The 17,661-nt window shown below is 38.1% G+C and overlaps 2 pseudogenes across 1 annotated transcript in view; one reads left to right on the top strand and one right to left on the bottom strand.

Moving 5' to 3' along the window:
* Positions 1-15,707, bottom strand: part of LOC143891319 (uncharacterized) — a 32,896-nt pseudogene extending 17,189 nt beyond the window's left edge. Inside the window, exons 1-2 of the transcript XR_013255290.1 lie at positions 15,552-15,707; positions 15,332-15,451 (exon numbers count right to left, since the gene is read on the bottom strand). The product of XR_013255290.1 is annotated as an uncharacterized LOC143891319 (transcript). The remainder of the gene's footprint in view (positions 1-15,331; positions 15,452-15,551) is intronic.
* Positions 15,708-15,857: 150 nt separating this feature from the next.
* LOC143891318 (universal stress protein PHOS32 pseudogene) lies at positions 15,858-16,607 on the top strand (annotated as a pseudogene).
* Positions 16,608-17,661: the final 1,054 nt, after the last annotated feature.

Here is a 17,661-nt window from a genome sequence, read left to right as displayed (position 1 = left end):
GTAAATGCGTTTTCAGCATCTTCAAGAAGCGGGGCCCATGGAGTGGGTCGGGCACGGTTAGTGCTGCTGGAAAACAAAACCGGGGAGGGTAGATGACCCAGAACCGGACAATATCTACACAGTGTGGTCAGGGCGTGACATAACGGTATTAGAGCGGGACCTCTCATCCAGTACGGTGTGCCAGCGAGAACATTGGGGCCCTAAGGGGGGTAGATTGAAAGATCCCACATCGGAAAGGGAGGAAAAGTTACTGGGCTATATATGTGAATTTCTCCTCTCCCTATGTAGACGCATTTTCAGCATCTCAACAAAACCATAGAGGGTAGATGACCCAAAACTGAACAATATCTACACAGTGTGGTCGGGGCGTGATATAAAATATTAGTTAGGACAAAATTGGTGAAAGCAGACAACAAAATTTCTAGATAAATTTGTCCAAGCAAGATAACCAATCTAGGAACAACTTATTAAAGAATATCTATTCCCATGGAGAACATCCCTATAAGCATCACTCTATAAAACCCCCTAATTTAATGACACAAGGAAAACTGTCATTAAAATTAAGAATTTCAAATTCATTTTCAAAGCTTTTGGATTTCAATTAGAACTTCACTAAACCACATTAGGAACAATCAATAGCTCACCTGCTTAAGACAGAATTTTGAAGACTATCAAACACCCATAACAACAATTTATACTAATTTCATGTGTTCGCATACACATTTATCACCCATCATCTTTAGTTTTAAATATTTCAATAGAAAGCATTTCTTTCTCTTTCTTGAGTGTCTGTCTCATTCACTCGCGGGCGCACACACTGAAACATTGCATATGCCTTTTTCCCTGCATGTGAATTTCGGGATAAATGAAACTCACACTGCCCTATCAAAGTCGTATTCGAATATCAATTGGGAGGGTTTGATTTAGGACATATATATTCTCGTGCCCCTATGAGAGTATTCTCATAATGTCCTTTTCCTAGAATTAAACACTTGGGCCCATGTTTGGCAACCATGGAAAATTATTCTAGGGAATATTTGTGAGAGAGACTGAGAAGGAAGGAGAACGATGGAATTGAGAAGGTGGGAATCTATAAAATTAGTGAAAAGAAAATACCTATTTAAAATTCGTTTTTCATGCTCTCACTCCCACCTCTCAAGTCTCTCCCTCTCCCACCATCTCTCACGGTTAGCCCGCTAAATATTCCATGGGATATTTTTTTCATGTTGTTCGAACGAGGCCAAGATTTCGGGACAAATGATGCCCCCCCCCCCCCCCCCCCCCCCCTTTTTTGATAGAAACACACATGATTTCTTCCGGCCATCTTTCTAGACCATAATATTTTTTTCACCGATTGTCACAATTCGCAAGAAGCTGTCATATCCTAAGTTCCTAACAACCAATTAACATAGGGCGACGATATTTTTGCCCCTCACCCCCCTTCTCTTTTAACGTGATTTGACCTCAAAAAGCGTTGAAGTTGCCCACTTCACACTATCAGGGGGGCGAATCATACTGCAGGGGGGCGAAAATATATTGCCCTAGATATATCTATCAAACCAAAGGGGAGTGACAATATCAACTTTCTTATTGTGTAGAAATAAAATTCATGGTATTCCTATCATGAACCTTCACTTTCAACAGGAAGAATAACATTGAGGATAAACTAATTGTCACTTGATGCCTTGCCTTCTTAATGCAGCGGATCAAATGTGGAATTGCACCCGAAGCGTACGATTCTATAATTGCCCTAAAATTCACTGGGAAGAAGAAGAAGAACCCTAGAATCCACTAGGAAAGGGGAGAAGAGAGAGAGACAAAAGTCTTTGATATTATTCCATTCATTCCTTAAACTCTAATATTACAACCTCTTAAATAAGAGAAAGACAATCCTTTAGCTTAGGAAACTTCTCCTAGAATACAACCACATAAAGAAAGTTAATATAATTAGAAGTGTAATCCTACCACACTTAGGAAACAAAATCCTAATAAATGAAGAAACTTATCACCTACTTTCTAAAAGGATAAAATCAAAATAATTAGTAACCTAGTGTACTTGGTCAGTCCCTCCCACTTGAAAGAAACTCGACCTCGAGTTTAGACAAAATAAATAGAACAAGCATAAATTTAGGCCCGATGTAGAATAGATCTGTACAAATGAACTTTCCGCTTTCACCTCGAATTGAAGTCCGTTCCATCGAACCAGGTACTTCCATCTGTCTCGTAGAAGGTTGGACTTGATTCGACTACAAATTAAGGCATCGATAAACTCTTTGATCCCGGGTAATTGAGGTAGAATGTATACTTTCACTTTGCTACCTATGAATGGCGTTGTAATAGAGAGAGAAAGACAGAGTATGTCTGCCATTTCTGACTCGTGCGCGTAGGATTACACTTCTAATTATATTTACTTTCTTTATGTGGTAGTATTCTAGGAGAAGTTTCCTAAGTTAAAGGATTGCCTTTCTCTTGTTTAAGAGGTTGTACTATTAGAGTTTAAGGAATGAATGGAATAATATCAAAGATTTTTGTCTCTCTATCACTCTGTTGTCCCCTTTCCTAGTGGATTCTAGGGTTCTTCTTTTTCCTAGTAGATTATAGGGCAATTATCGGATCATACGCTTCGGGTGCGATTTCACATTTGATCCGATGCGTTAGTTGGTATCAGAGCGAGGCCTCTCCTCGGATTGATCCCGCTTGCGTCTGCCGGCAAACACCAACATCAAGAAGGCTTGGATTTATGATGCGGATTTCCCGCACAAGCAAGTTTTCCTGATCTTTATCCTACCAAACTCCATCCAAAAACCTCACCCTCCATCTATACCACCATCTACCACCCAAAAAAAAAAATCAGCTTCTTCAACCTCTTGCCTAGACCTTCTGTTCATCCTAACAGCCACTAACCTTCTTCTTCTAATCTTTTAGAACCAAAACACTCATTCCCAACCTTTGCTCTCAAAAACACCAAGGTTCATCACCCATCTTTCAACCTGCAGCCCTCATTTTGTTTTACACTGAGAAAAAAAAGGTACTTCCTTGACCCACCATATTTTCATCCATTGTGTTTTTTAGCCCCTAATCAGCAGGTCTTCTCCTATATATACATATGAGGAAAGTGTTGGTGAGCTTAAGCTCACCAAACTTATGGTGAGCTTAAGCGCCCAATCACATTGGGGCCTACTTTGTTAGGATGATCCAAAGCATTCATTTGAAAGGCCCTTACATAGATGGGGTGTGTACCAAAAATCAGCTCCATAGGATCATCCTAACCCATCCATTTGTGGAGGTCAAAATGGACAGACATTATTTGTCCACAAATCTGCCCATTTTTGTCCTCCACAAATGGAGGGGTTAGGATGATCCTATGGAGCTGATTTTTGGTACACACCCCATCTATGTAAGGGCCTTTCAAATGAATGCTTTGGATCATCCTAACAAAGTAGGCCCCAATGTGATTGGGCGCTTAAGCTCACCAACACTTTCCTCTATATATATATATATATATATATATATATATATATATATATATATATATATATATATATATATATATCATCCTAACCTCTCCATTTGTGGAGGACAAAAATGGGCAGATTTGTGGACAAATAATGTCTGTCCATTTTGACCTCCATAAATGGATGGGTTAGGATGATCCTATGGAGCTGATTTTTGGTACACACCCCATCTATGTAAGGGCCTTTCAAATGAATGCTTTGGATCATCCTAACAAAGTAGGCCCCAATGTGATTGGGCGCTTAAGCTCACCATAAGTTTGATGAGCTTAAGCTCACCAACACTTTCCTCATATATATATATATATATATATATATATTCTCAAATCCAACCCATCATGCCATAGTCACCCTCACAACAGCAATCTTTCTGCTGATCGAGATCCTTGACCAAACTTCTGGTTTCAGCCATCTTAAAGACTCCATAAACTGTCCCCCAAGTAGTTTTTCGCCACTTGTGTTGTCCCATGACCACCTTGCTACGTCACTTCTTATCACCTACTTTCTAAAAAAGGAAAAAACCGAAATAATTAGTGACCTAGTGTCCTACGTCACTTCTTAATATACAGATTCATTTGAAAAGGTGGTGGTTATAATAGTGGTAGAATAGTTGCACATTCCCTCACGTAAAAAACAACTACATCAGATGAGAGGTTAGGGTTGGTTCCGTGGCTTTTCGGCCGTTGATTCCATGTATAGTTGCTTTCAATCAGTACTATACTGAATAAACTGTCTGTGGCAATGAGATTCTTCGTTGAGAAAGATGGGAGAAACAAGGAGCTTCTCTCTACATGCATTGGTGGGGGGTCATTTTTGGGTGAGACGAATTCTCACTCAAAGAGTACATTTGGCCCTTTATGTAGCCATATTCTTTTTCAAGTACCCCTACATGTCCTTCCCTTTTTTTTATTTGATGATGCTTTTACTTCAATGCATTTTTTTTTTAAAAAAAGAAAATATTATTAAAAAAATGCAAAGTTTTAGTTCTATTGTCAATCAAGGGTAGACATTTCAAATTCATAAAGTACGGGCTGTCAGGTAAGAAAATTTTGGTTTCGGGACAACTATATCCCCTTGCTTTTCCCACCCTTTTTAGAGGCTATAATCCCTATGTTTCTCACCTACTCATATCACCTTTTTGTTTTCTTCTTCCCTAAAGCTTTTATAGGCCTTCTAACGTGAAACTCCATTGACAACGTTTCCAAGCTCCATTGCCATTATAGTTTTGAAAAAATAACTCCATTGCCAACGTTTCTAAGCTCCACTGCCATTGTAGTGTTGAAAAAAAAAACTCCATTTGCAACGTGATAAAGCTTCATTGCCATTGTAGTTTTGAAAAAAAATCTCCATTGCCAACGTGATAAAGTTCTATTTCTACTGGTTTCCGTTGGATTTCCGACGTTTGTTTCAAACTTCCGAGTCGGAAGTCCGAACCAACCTTCGGATTTCCGATGGAAACCAGTAGATTTGCCATTTGTCGGACTTCCGACTCGGATTTTAAGGCAGGGTTCCCTAGTGGTTCCGGGGTATAACATGTGGTTCCCTAGTGGTTCCGGCGTAGAAAATGTGGTTCCCTAGTGGTTTCGGGGTAGAAAATGTGGTTCCATAGTGGTTCGGGGGTATAAAATCTGTTTCCCTAGTGGTTCTGGGGTATAAAATGTGGTTCCTTAGCGGTTCCGTGGTATAAGATGTGGTTCCGGGGTATAAAATGTGGTTCCTTAGTGGTTTCGGGGTAGAAAATGTTGTTCCTTAGTGGTTCCGGGGTAGAAAATGTGGTTCCTTAGTGGTTCCGGGGTACAAGATATCGTTCCCTAGGGGTTCCGGAGTATAAGAAGTGGTTCCGTAGTGGTTCCGGGGTATTAAATGTGGTTCCCTAGTGGTTCTGAGGTATAAAATGTAGTTCCCTAATGGTTCTGAGGTATAAAATGTGGTTCCCTAGTGGTTTCGGGGTCTAAAATGTGGTTCCCTATTGGTTTTCGGGTATAAAATATGGTTCTCTAGTGGTTCCGTGGTAGAAAATATGGTTTCTTAGTGGTTCCATAGTATAAGATGTGGTTCCTTAGTGGTTCTGTGGTATAAGATGTGGTTCCTTAGTGGTTCTGGGGTATAAAATGTGGTTCCCTAGTGGTTCCGAGGTATAAAATTTGGTTCCCTAGTGGTTCTGGGGTATAAAATATGGTTCTTTAGTGGTTTCAGGGTATAAAATGTGGTTCCCTAGTGGTTCTGAGGTATAAAATGTGGTCCCCTAGTGGTTCCAGGGTATAAAATGTGGTTCCATAATGGTTCTGGGGTAGAAAATGTAGTTCCCTAGTGGTTCCGTGGTATAAGATGTGGTTCCCTAGTGGTTCCGGGGTATAAAATGTGGTTTCCTAGTGGTTCCGAGGTATAAAATGTGGTTCCCTAGTGGTTCTGGGGTATAAGATGTGGTTCCCTAGTGGTTCCGAGGTATAAGATGTGGTTCCCTTGTGGTTCCAGGGTATAAAATGTGGTTCCCTAGTGGTCCGAGTTATAAAATGTGGTTCCCTAGTGGTTCCGGGTGATAAGATGTGGTTCCCTAGTGGTTTCGGGGTATAAAATGTGATTCCCTAGAGGTTCCAAGGTATAAAATGTGGTTCCCTAGTGGTTCCGAGGCATAAAATGTGGTTCCCTAGTGGTTCTGAGGTATAAAATGTGGTTCCCTAGTGGTTCCGGGTTATAAAATGTGGTTCCCTATTGGTTCTGGGGTAGAAAATGTGGTTCCCTAGTGGTTCCGGGGTAGAAAATGTGGTTCCCTAGTGCTTTCGTAGTATAAGATGTGGTTCCCTAGTGGTTCCGTGGTATAAGATGTGGTTCCCTAGTGATTCTGGGGTATAAAATGTGGTTTCCTAGTGGTTCCGGGGTATAAAATGTGGTTCGCTAGTGGTTCCAGGGTATAAAATGTGGTTCCCTTGTGGTTCCGAAGTATAAAATGTGGTTCCCTAGTGGTTGCGGGGTAGAAAATGTAGTTCCCTAGTGGTTCCGTGGTATAAGATGTGGTTCTCTAGTGGTTCCATGGTATAAGATGTGGTTCTCTAGTGGTTATGGGGTATAAGTGTGGTTCCCTAGTGGTTCCGAGGTAGAAATTGTGGTTCCCTAGTGGTTTCGGGGTAGAAAATGTGGTTCCCTAGTAGTTCCATGGTATAAGATGTGGTTCCCTAGTGGTTCTGTGGTATAAAATGTGGTTTCCTAGTGGTTACATGGTATAAAATGTTGTTCCCTAGTGGTTCCGGGGTATAAGATGTGATCTTTTGGAACAAACTTAGATGAACCACTTGTTTGATTAAGGGTCTAGGATAATCTAATCAAACTTATGGATCTCATATTTCTTAGGTGGGACACAGGTGGGGCCCAGTGAACATAAACCATTTATTTGTTTGGGCCCTGGTGTAGATACATAGGACTTGCTTCCAAATTGGTCTCCGTAAGATGATCTGAACCATTAGGATTATAGAGGGTTAGAATGAATGGATCCCATAAAAATAGCCTTAACAAATCAGAGGGTTATGATCATCCTGTAGAGAAGATTTTATGGCACTACATGAAAGGGCCCAGCAACTAAATGGTTTAGATCACTGAAATAAGCAGGCCCCACTATATTTTTTTCCCTCGGATCCTCTACCGTCTGTCTAACTATTATATGGGATTTGGTAGGGACTTTCGCATGAAGGCATTTCGTGGGTGGAGTTTCATGAGAGAGCAGCCAGTATGGCAATGAAGCTTTTTCACTATGGCAATGGACTTTTCACGTTGGAAGGAAGAAAGCTTAGGGAAGAAGAAAGAAAAACTTCAAATGGGTAGGTGAATAACATAGCGATTAGAAACACAAAAAGTGGTGGGAAAAAGCAAGGGGGTATATTTGTCCTAAAAACCATATTCTCTCACTGACAGCCCATTTTCTATAAAATTGAAACGTCTACCCTTTGTTCACAATATAACCAAAACTTTGCATTATTTTAATAATTTTTCCAAAAGAAATTTTGTTTAAATATAATAATATTAAAGGTGGGGTTTTGTGCACATAATTCTTTTTGCAATGGTCCTTAGCAAAAACACTTGTTGAGAAATATAATATATATTGCAAATTGTGAATGCATGGAAACATGCAAATAATTAAAGAATAGAATGCTATATTATCAAAATAAGAGAATCAGGGTATACTTATTGAAGAATGTTAGAATGAAGAGCGCCCTTGCAAAAAACAAAGTTACAAGGGTGAAATTCCACTAGGCAACCCAAGATGGGGGTGAATTGAGTGTCTTTAAAAAAAAATTTCATCTTTAAAAACTTTTGTAAGATTAGTTTCAAAATCTTAAATGAATATCCTCTCTTAGACCTTTTGTCAAACACTTGTTAGATGGCTTTTGAAAATCCTAGTTGATTATTTCCTTTTTAATCTTTCTATGAAAATACTTGATGATTGATTAAAGATTGTGAATCCCACAACAAGGTAAAGGAATTAGATGAATGGTTTCTTTTAGGCCTTTTATCAAACACTTGGTGGAAGGCTCATGTAAACTTAATTAATAAGATTAAATGGGCTAATTAGCAAGGTACTAGATAAGCAAGTTAATTACCATTGCTAACTACTCACTCAATTCTAAGTGTATAATTGCAAGCACAAATAAGAGTGAGGGTGAGAGAGATAAATACGACACAAGAGACGCGAAGATTTATAGTGGTTCGGTCTTAACCCCAAGACCTACTCCACTCTTCTCAAGTTTTGTCTCCTTGAGGAATCAACTATCTTCCAAGGAACTTAAATACGGTGTTCCTTTCGCCTTGTACAATCCGAGCGTCCAAGCTCCAAGGGTCTTAAATACGGCGCCCTTTGTTGCTAAGTTTACAATGAAGAAGAAGATTGAAGCACACTCTTTAGCCTCTTGAAGGCTTGATACAATGTAAAGCTCACAAGAGTCTCTCAAAGATAATTACAAAGATAAGCCTAGGTCTAATCCCTTTAGATATTCCCAAATTGAGGCACAAGGGTGTTTTCCACTCTCTAATATGTTTACAACAAGTTTAGGAATGAGAGAGATTGGTTCACATGCTTAGGGAACTCATATATATAGAGAAAATCCAAAACTAGCCATTACAAGGGCATTTCTATAATTCTGGGCAACTTCCCAACGGATCTATTTCAGGGCATTTTTGACATTTTCCAGATTTCAGACTCGGTTTTGTAAAATTCATATCTTACTCGTTTCCCGTCGGATTTCGATGTTCTTATACTCGATTTGAACGAAAATGATGAGCGCTTTCTGTTAAAAATATTTTCAAAAATATTTAAAAATATTTAGGATAAGTTATGATAGGATTTATGATCTGATCTCAAAATTCAAGTGCTAAGTGTACCGATTTGAATCTTTTGCAATTCTAAGCTATTTATGGCACTAGGGCTTTGGTCCACGAGTCTTTTTCTTATATTCTAATATTGTTTGGGACCTTATTAGTGACTTGATTATGCCTCAACAAGGGATACCTAAGTGGGATTAAATTATACAATCTAACACAAGACTCATTACTCACATCTTCAACTTTAAAGCTCATCTTCAAGTCTTGGTCTCTTGCATGGATCACTCCTTCAAGTTGTTGATCTCCAAGCTTTGGTCTTCATCGATCTTTCTTTGTTTGTTCAATACTTTGAGATGACTAATGTTGAGCTTCTCCTTGGTTGATCCTCCAAGGTATGATTGATCCTTTGTATGCTCTAGCTCCTTTGACACGTGTTTGGTTCATCTTCAAGCATATGCCATCAATGGTGTGTGCTAGCACGGATTGACCTGTGAATTTTCTGTCCATAGCACAACACTCAAGGCAAACAATTAGTCGATAAAAGACTAATCAATTTGTGTTTATTAATCATCAAAATAAGGTGATTGAATGAACCCATGGGGAACCCTTGGGTTAACAATCTGCCCTTTTTTGATGATGACAAACCAAATTGATTAGAGAGGTGGGAGGATCCTCTTATGAGGATTAAATAAGAAGGATGAGTCTGACTACTCCCCCTCAACATATGCATAAGATAAATTTAACAAGTTTTAGCATACATGCATATGGATTATGGACAATCTAATCAATTTCATACTTCTACCCCTTTTGGCATAAGCAAAAAGGAAGGATACATAATTAAGTACAAAAGTAATGCATCAAAGATTTTTAATCAAACTAGATGCTTCCCTAGCTTCTTATCATGATTTACCAATTAAAATCAAAGTACATATGGCATGATAAGAGCATAACAACATAAGAGATGAATAAACTAATACAAATCAAGCCTATGTTAGAAAAACAAAGAGACATACCAATTTAGTACAAATTTTAGGATATATCTTGGGATATATATAAATCCAATATAAATCTACCCTATGACCCATAATACAATATTAGATTAGCAAGTAAAGACTTATATTTTACTTATCATGAAAGAAAAATAGCAAGATTTAGATCTAGCATGATAAGCCCCCGAATTTTTTGAATTCCTATTAGAATCTTATCATGAAGAGATGGATGAAATAATGTTGAACCCATCATGATAAGCAAGAATAGATATTTTCAAGTTAAAAACGTTCTCTGAAATTGACATGCATAGAAATGAGCATTTGATCATAATATAGCATAACAGACAAACTTATCATGAAGTAAAATGACACATGATAAGCAATCAAATCCATAGGAACTAACATTAGCAATTTCAGTTCACTTCTATAAATGAATATCTAAAATGATATGCAATTCTTAGCTCAATTAGAGGGGATATGTTTGAATAGACAATGTGAGCATCTCACAATGACCCATATAAACATGAAGATAGCAAAGATTAGCTCTCCCCCTAGGTCTATGTCATTGGCCTTAGGTGAAACCTATATGGCAAGGCATGATATGACACAATAGGCCAAAGGAATGAAAGTGAGTACATGGCCAACAAAACCTATCATTGGAATAGATGATAGCACATTCGATTATCCACAATAAGTATGAAGCCTAATAGGATATGACCTTAAAATCTAGGCAAGGAGCTTACTTTTCTTGAACTCAAACTACATATACAAGCACAAGACAATGCCAAAACAACCCATATGGAGCAACCATGCTCCAAATGAGTGCACTTATCATATGTAATAAAGTATACATATTAAACATATGATAAGATGAGAAGGACATATATTACATATATAGTACCCCCTTTGTTAGAGACTCATACAAAGTATGAATCCAAAGGGATGTCCAATACAAAGTTACCAAGGGTTTTTGGATATATTTTTCAAAAGGTACCAAGTTAGATTCAACCCTTGGGCTACAATGACACTTACTCTCTAAGTGTCGGTTTATCATGATCAAAATGATAGCCATAGTCTAGCTCATCATGATAAACAAGCATATCACAAAAGAGTTACAATTTTTAGCTCATGCTCTCCCTAATTGTGATATTATTTTCTACAATTTCAAATTTTCTTCCCTAAGTATATAGCATACAAACAAGTTAGGGAGATTACACAAATACATATACTTATTCATGATTGAGATGGTGGCACAAAACCAATTGATTAAGTATTTTAATTATTGTGAAGGTACCGACTCCCCCTTTGGTCAAAGTGGGCTATGGGCTCCAATTGAGTAGCTTTTAAGGTTAAGGTTTGACATCTCAATTATGTAGATACTACCAACATGGGTGATAACTATAGATTATTTAAATATACCAATTTGGATCAATTATATAGGATTTAGACATAGAAGAATGGACAATAAAGTACAATGTCTAAGAGAGACATCCATGGCTCATGAGTGAGAGTATACCACTATGGGTAATCATGAGGAAGATATAATTTATATCAAAACATCCATGGATAGTCTACCATGTTTAGACATAAAGAACATGACATATAAGGTGCATGGTCCAAATATTTGCATTTACATCCACAAACCACCAATATAAAGACAAGGCATTAGGCACAAAGTGCATAAGCCCATCGAAAAACCAAAATGCGTGGGAGACACATGTTCCATCACAAGGTATAGGGTATCAACCACCAAGGTGAAATATGCCAAAATAAGATACTAGATTCACAAGATGTTTTCAATTTTACTTAAATACATTGAATCTAGATCATTTTTAATTTTTCCTACAAAATATATTCTATAAGATTCTAGGGATGGATCCAAGGACTCTAAGGATAAATATCAAGTTAATACCTTAGACATATGCATTCCAAAAAGGATTTTCAAGACTATATGAATAATTTATATTACTTGTAAAGAGCAAGATTCACATTAGTCATGAAAAAATATCCAATTAAAACCTTTGGAAATACATATACTTACAACTCATCAAAGACTTTACATATAATGATAACCATTTAGGTATAATAGAAAAGTCTAGTGATAGTGTAAAGGATAACTAGGTGCACAGAGATTTTCAAATACATTTTCTCACCTAGGGCATAAAAAGTTGTCTAAGAAAGGATTTGAAATAATTTTTTTAGACATGACATTTAAGCACATAATTTTGCTAGAAAAAATAAATAAATTAATTCCAGTATATACTAATTTAGTAAATGCCATTTTTATCCAAATTAGAGTTCAAATATGAAAGATTTACTCTTATGAGTTTAACTTTAACTCATGGGCAATGAAGAGGTTGATATTCATATAAAATCAATCATGGTTTTCACATTAACTGCTCTGTTGTGGTTTTACATGTGGATGACTACTAAGTGAAAAATGACCTAAGTCTTACTGAGTGCACTTAGAGTAGTATATATAGATACACAAGAATTAAACAATATAAGTCTAATGTAGCTATAAGTTGTTTCTTAAAAAAAAATGTGATCTTTAAAACACATATGAGGCTAGAGGCAAGAAAATATTAATGTGACATCTAGTATCCAAATAAACTTAAGCGATATGGCATTTAAGCTCAAGATTAACTAGATACATGGGAATCAAGCATATTGTATCTAGAAGTATACATTCCATGGGATTTGACAATTTTAACTCAAACATAAACTAGACATCAAGTGAGATATCTAGGGAACCTTTTCCAATAGATATAACAATTTAGTGCAATGTGTCAAAGTCTAATACAAATCAAGTTTTAAGCATATAGACTTTGGATTTTCAAAAAGATAAACATTTAAGCACAAAATATGGATACATGGCATTCATGCAAGATAGACATTTTTGTATCCAAACAACTATTTTCATATGATATAAACATTGAAGCACATCCCTACATCTACTAAGTCATAAATAGATCAAGTAGGGAGTTTTGGAACCCAAACCATCTTTGGTCCATGCAAGTTTGTTCTATGAAATAGATCATCTTATCTAATCCACACATACTTGCAAGATTTCACAAACCTAAGTCTACACATAGATTTGTGATGACATAATCTATCACAATAATCACATGAATCATAAGAATAGGTAGATGAGGATCTAGATGAACAATTACAAGAATGCATAGGCACACAAACATGTTTAGCATTCATTTCTTGTAGGAATTTGTTTTCCAACTCAAGATTTTTATTTTTCAATCTCATTTCTTCAATTTCTATTTTCAAGTGATTTATTTCATGAGATGGGGATGTTTTTACTTCATCTTCTTTTTCCATCAAGATTTTGAGTTCCTCCATTAATTCAAAATTTCTCTTTTCAAGAATATTGTTATCTTTAATCAACTTATTTTCTTCAGTTAGCAAATTTTGATAGTCATTTTCAAGGTTTTCAAATTCCTTAGAAATTGAGTTGAGAGAGTTTTTAAGTTTTTGATTCTTGGAGACTTCAAGATTTAAGGCGTTATTTAGTTTCTCACATCCATCAAGAAGTTCTTCAATTGTAAGAGGCTCATCCATATTAAAATTATTATTTTCTTCATTGTTGTTTTCTAATGCCATAAAACATTTAACATTAAAAATATTTTCAAGTGAGGTCCATATTTCTTTGGCATTTTTACAATTAGCTATTTTCTCAAACATATGAGTAGATAAGGCACAACATATGGCATTCATAGCTTTTGAGTTCAAGCAATATAATCTTTTATCATGTTCACTAATTCTCTTAGATTTGGAGTTTAAGATAAAATCATTTTCAATCACTTTCAATAATTCACTATCTAGACTCTTGAGATAAGACCTCATATGGATCGACCAAGATCCATAGATGGTTTCATCAAAACAAGGAAGTCTAGAAGCTATTAGGTTACCAATATAGATCTTTTCTCTTGAAGAAATTTGAAAGTTCAAAAATCTATATAAGAGCCTTTATCTTTGATACCAAGTGAAATCCCACTAGGCAACCCAAGAGGGGGGTGAATTGGGTGTCTTTAAAAAAATTTATCCTCTTTAAAAACTTTTGTAAGATTAGTTTCAAAATCTTAAATGAATATCCTCTCTTAGACCTTTTGTCAAACACTTGTTAGATGGCTTTTGAAAACCTTAATTGATTATTCCATTTTTAATCTTTCTATGAAAATACTTGATGATTGATTAAAGATTGTAAATCCCACAACAAGGTAAAGGAATTAGATGAATGGTTTCTTTAAGGCCTTTTATCAAACACTTGGTGGAGGCTCATGCAAACTTAATTAACAAGATTAAATGGGCTAATTAGCAAGGTACTAGATAAGCAAGTTAATTACCATTGCTAATTACTCACTCAATTCTAAGTGTATAAATGCAAGCACAAATAAGAGTGAGGGTGAGAGAGATAAATACCACATAAGAGATTGTAGACACCCCATTTTGACCGGACCCTAAAGTCCCCAAAATCGAATAGAACTTCAAAAATCGAATAAAATTCTCAAATTCCGAGTCCCAAAATATCCCGAAATTAATCTCAAAAATTCCTGAAGGACTGGGCCCAAAATGAGAAGAGGGCTCAAGTTTTGGGCATCTTATTGTCGTATTCCTGGGTACAAATTCCCCAAGAGGTTGTTAGTATTCTCAGGGATACTCCTGCAAAATTTCATGGCAATCGGACGAAAAATGTAGAATAAGGCGAGCCGAGTTTGTGCCATTATCAAAACTGGCAGTGCTCATATCATTTTCCTCGTTCGATACAAAAAGGGGGTGCATTATAGAGGCTAGAGATTGCCCATGTCGACCCGCGGGTCAATCAGTGTAAAGAAAATGAAACATGTTAGCGCAACTATCAAAGCAGGGTAGTGTTCATGTTATCTCTCTTTATTGCAGAAGAGAGGGGTGAAACAATCAAGTGAGGGTGCTCATTGATGGAAAGAAAAACAAGAAGGGGATGATGGCAGGAGGGTAAAATACCTCATCCTTTGGGTGCCTTTGTAAAGTTAACATGGCTTTCTCTACAAGCCACACACATAGACCATTAGATTAAAGAGATGAGGTGTAGGGTTTAAATTAGTTAGAACATTCTAGGTTTTAGGGTTTCTAAAATGGAATTGTTGTTGGGGAAGTAGATCAGGGCTGAAAGCAACCAAGAGGAAATAAGCAATAAATGGATGGCTACGATTAAAAAAAATAGAAAAGAAGAAACCCCTAAGTATAAAAATCAAAGAGAGCATTGTGAGAGAGGAGAGAGGCCTCATTCCAAAGAAAAAAACAGAGAGAAGGGAGAAGAAGGAGCCGCCGGCCGTCCTTCCATCTCCGGCCAGCCCAAGCTCGACCCCTTTCAACTTCATCTCCTCCGGCCATCTCCCTTACCGTCGGCAAGCACCCCCCGATTCCACCTTCATTTTTTCCATCCCATCTCTATCACAACCCTACCCCAATCTCCATTAATTCCTGCAATCCGCCGGAGCTCAAAACATTTATTCACCAAATTTTCACCTCCTCTATCATCTCCACCTCGCCACCACCTTCCCACCGGAGCCACCATCTTCCACCGCCATCTTCAACCTCCTCTGCTTTTGCTCTTTTTCTATTTCTAACCTCCATCAAAACCCACATCTAGCAAAGCCCAAACCCATAAATCCCAAGAAACCCACCGGAACCCAGTCGCCCTTCTCCTCCTCCTCCATGGCCGCCACTACCTCCATCCTCTTAGAACCTTAAAACCCATCTCAACCGTCCTCTTCTTCACAGCCCCATCCATCAAACCCTCTTCAACCACCATCTCCATCCCATACCAGCAACCACAACCACCATCACCACCTCCTCTATTCACCACTATTCTCAAACCCTTTGTAGATTTCATCCACACCATTTTCCACCACGATCCACCATTTTCTACCACCAAACCCTCTCCATTTATCTCTATTTCTGACCATTCTCCACCTCCCAAACCCTCTCTCTCAATAACACCACCAAGAAACCAAAAAAACAAAACAAAAAAAAACCGAGTCAATTTTCTCGCATGCTTTCCCAACAAAAACCATCGGAATCTGCCCGTCCGGCGACGGCCACGACAATCCAACCCTCATCCCCACGCTTTCACTCCTCCTTCACCCCAACCGCAGGGGCCCAACGCAAGATCACGATCGCCGTCGATCTGAGCAGCGAGTCCGCCTTCGCCGTTAAATGGGCGGTCCAAAACTACCTCCGTCCCGGTGATGCCGTCATCCTCCTCCTCGTCGGACCCACAAGCGTCCTCTACAGCGCCGATTGGGGTTCCATCGATCTGTCTATAGACACCGATGAAGAATCTCAGCAAAAACTTGAAGACGATTTTGATGCTTTTACCACAACCAAAGCCACAGATCTGGCTCAGCCTTCGGTTGATTCAAGCATCCCTTTCAAGATCCATATAGTTAAAGATCATGATATGAAGGAGAGGCTTTGTTTGGAGGTTGAGAGGCTAGGATTGAGTGCTGTTATTATGGGGAGTCGAGGCTTTGGGGCTTCGAGAAGGCCTAATAAGGGGAGGCTTGGGAGTGTTAGTGATTATTGTGTGCATCACTGTATTTGCCCTGTTGTTGTGGTTAGATATCCTGATGAGAAGGAATCGGATTTCGTGGCTGCGGATGTGGTCAAAAGTGTTGATAAGGTTGCGGAGTTGCATCCGGTGCCGGAGGAGGATCAGGAGTATCACGATGCCTCCTGCGAACAGAAAGCTGATGCGAACTTCTCTTGGAACCTTGGGGGTAATGCCTCTATGGAAGTATAATGGTAAGTATGAATTCTAAGGCTAGAAATATGTCGCACTATGTGCTCATTTCTATTTTCTCTTAGCTAAAAGTGGTTAAGCTCAACTTCATTTGTTCTGTATTGATAACTTGTCCCATCTTTTTGGTCATAGTCAGATTGTGGATGTTCCAGTTCATCGTCTTGTCCTTTCTCTTCGGGTTCATCTTTAATTTTGATTGGCTTAACGATGACCCGCTATGTTAGCAATTTATTTGGGTTTGGGCTATGACGGAATACTTCTTAAGCTAACCCCTTCCCTTCTTGCCTTAGAGTTTTCGCGGGTTAAGGGATTTCTTCCTCTTTAGAGTCTGTCATAGAGAGTTTAGGAGTCTGTCCTACCACCCTAGAGTTTAGGAGTCTGTCCTACCCTTTTAAAGTTTAGGAGTCTATCCTACCCTTTTAAAATTCATCAGTCTGTCCTACCTCTATAGAATATAGGATTCTGTCCAACCTTCATAGAGTTTAGGTTCCGTCCTTCCATCTTTGAGAGTCAATCTTTCAGGAGTCTGTCCTATCATCATAGGGGTTAGGATTCTGTCCATCCCCTCATCAAGTCATGTGATTTTTATTCGCTCTTGTAAGGTATAGGATGCTGTCCAACCCTTGCAGAGTCGTGATGCTGTTCATTCCCCTCGCAAAGTATAGGATGCTGTCCAACCTTTGCGGGATGTCTGGAGTCTATCCTACCCTTATAATGGTAAGATTCTATCATCTTGAGTCAAAAAATATTAAAAACATCTGAAAAAACCAAAAAATCTCAAAAATCTCGAGTCATTAGGAGTAGTTAGGGAAATCTGGTCCGAACTACGGATGGCTTGATCCCTAGCTGAGGGGTACGTAGGCAGCTCAGGCGTTCAGCTGACATCCTGAGTTCAGTCATAACTTCACAACTTCAAAAATTTCCATAGCTTCAAAACCTTTCAAACCTTCCGAAACTATAAAAATTCTTCAAAATAACCTTACCAATAATTTTCAAAAGATCTTCCCATAGAGTTAGGAGTCTGTCCTAGGCGTTTGGGGTGTCTTAGAGTTAG

Source organism: Tasmannia lanceolata, unplaced genomic scaffold (genome assembly GCF_043159265.1).
Source record: "Tasmannia lanceolata isolate RefF3 unplaced genomic scaffold, GAP_Taslan_0.1 ptg000013l, whole genome shotgun sequence".
NCBI classification, from domain to species: domain Eukaryota; kingdom Viridiplantae; phylum Streptophyta; class Magnoliopsida; order Canellales; family Winteraceae; genus Tasmannia; species Tasmannia lanceolata.
Note: the sequence above shows the minus strand (reverse complement) of the source record. Positions and strands in the feature narration are given on the sequence as shown.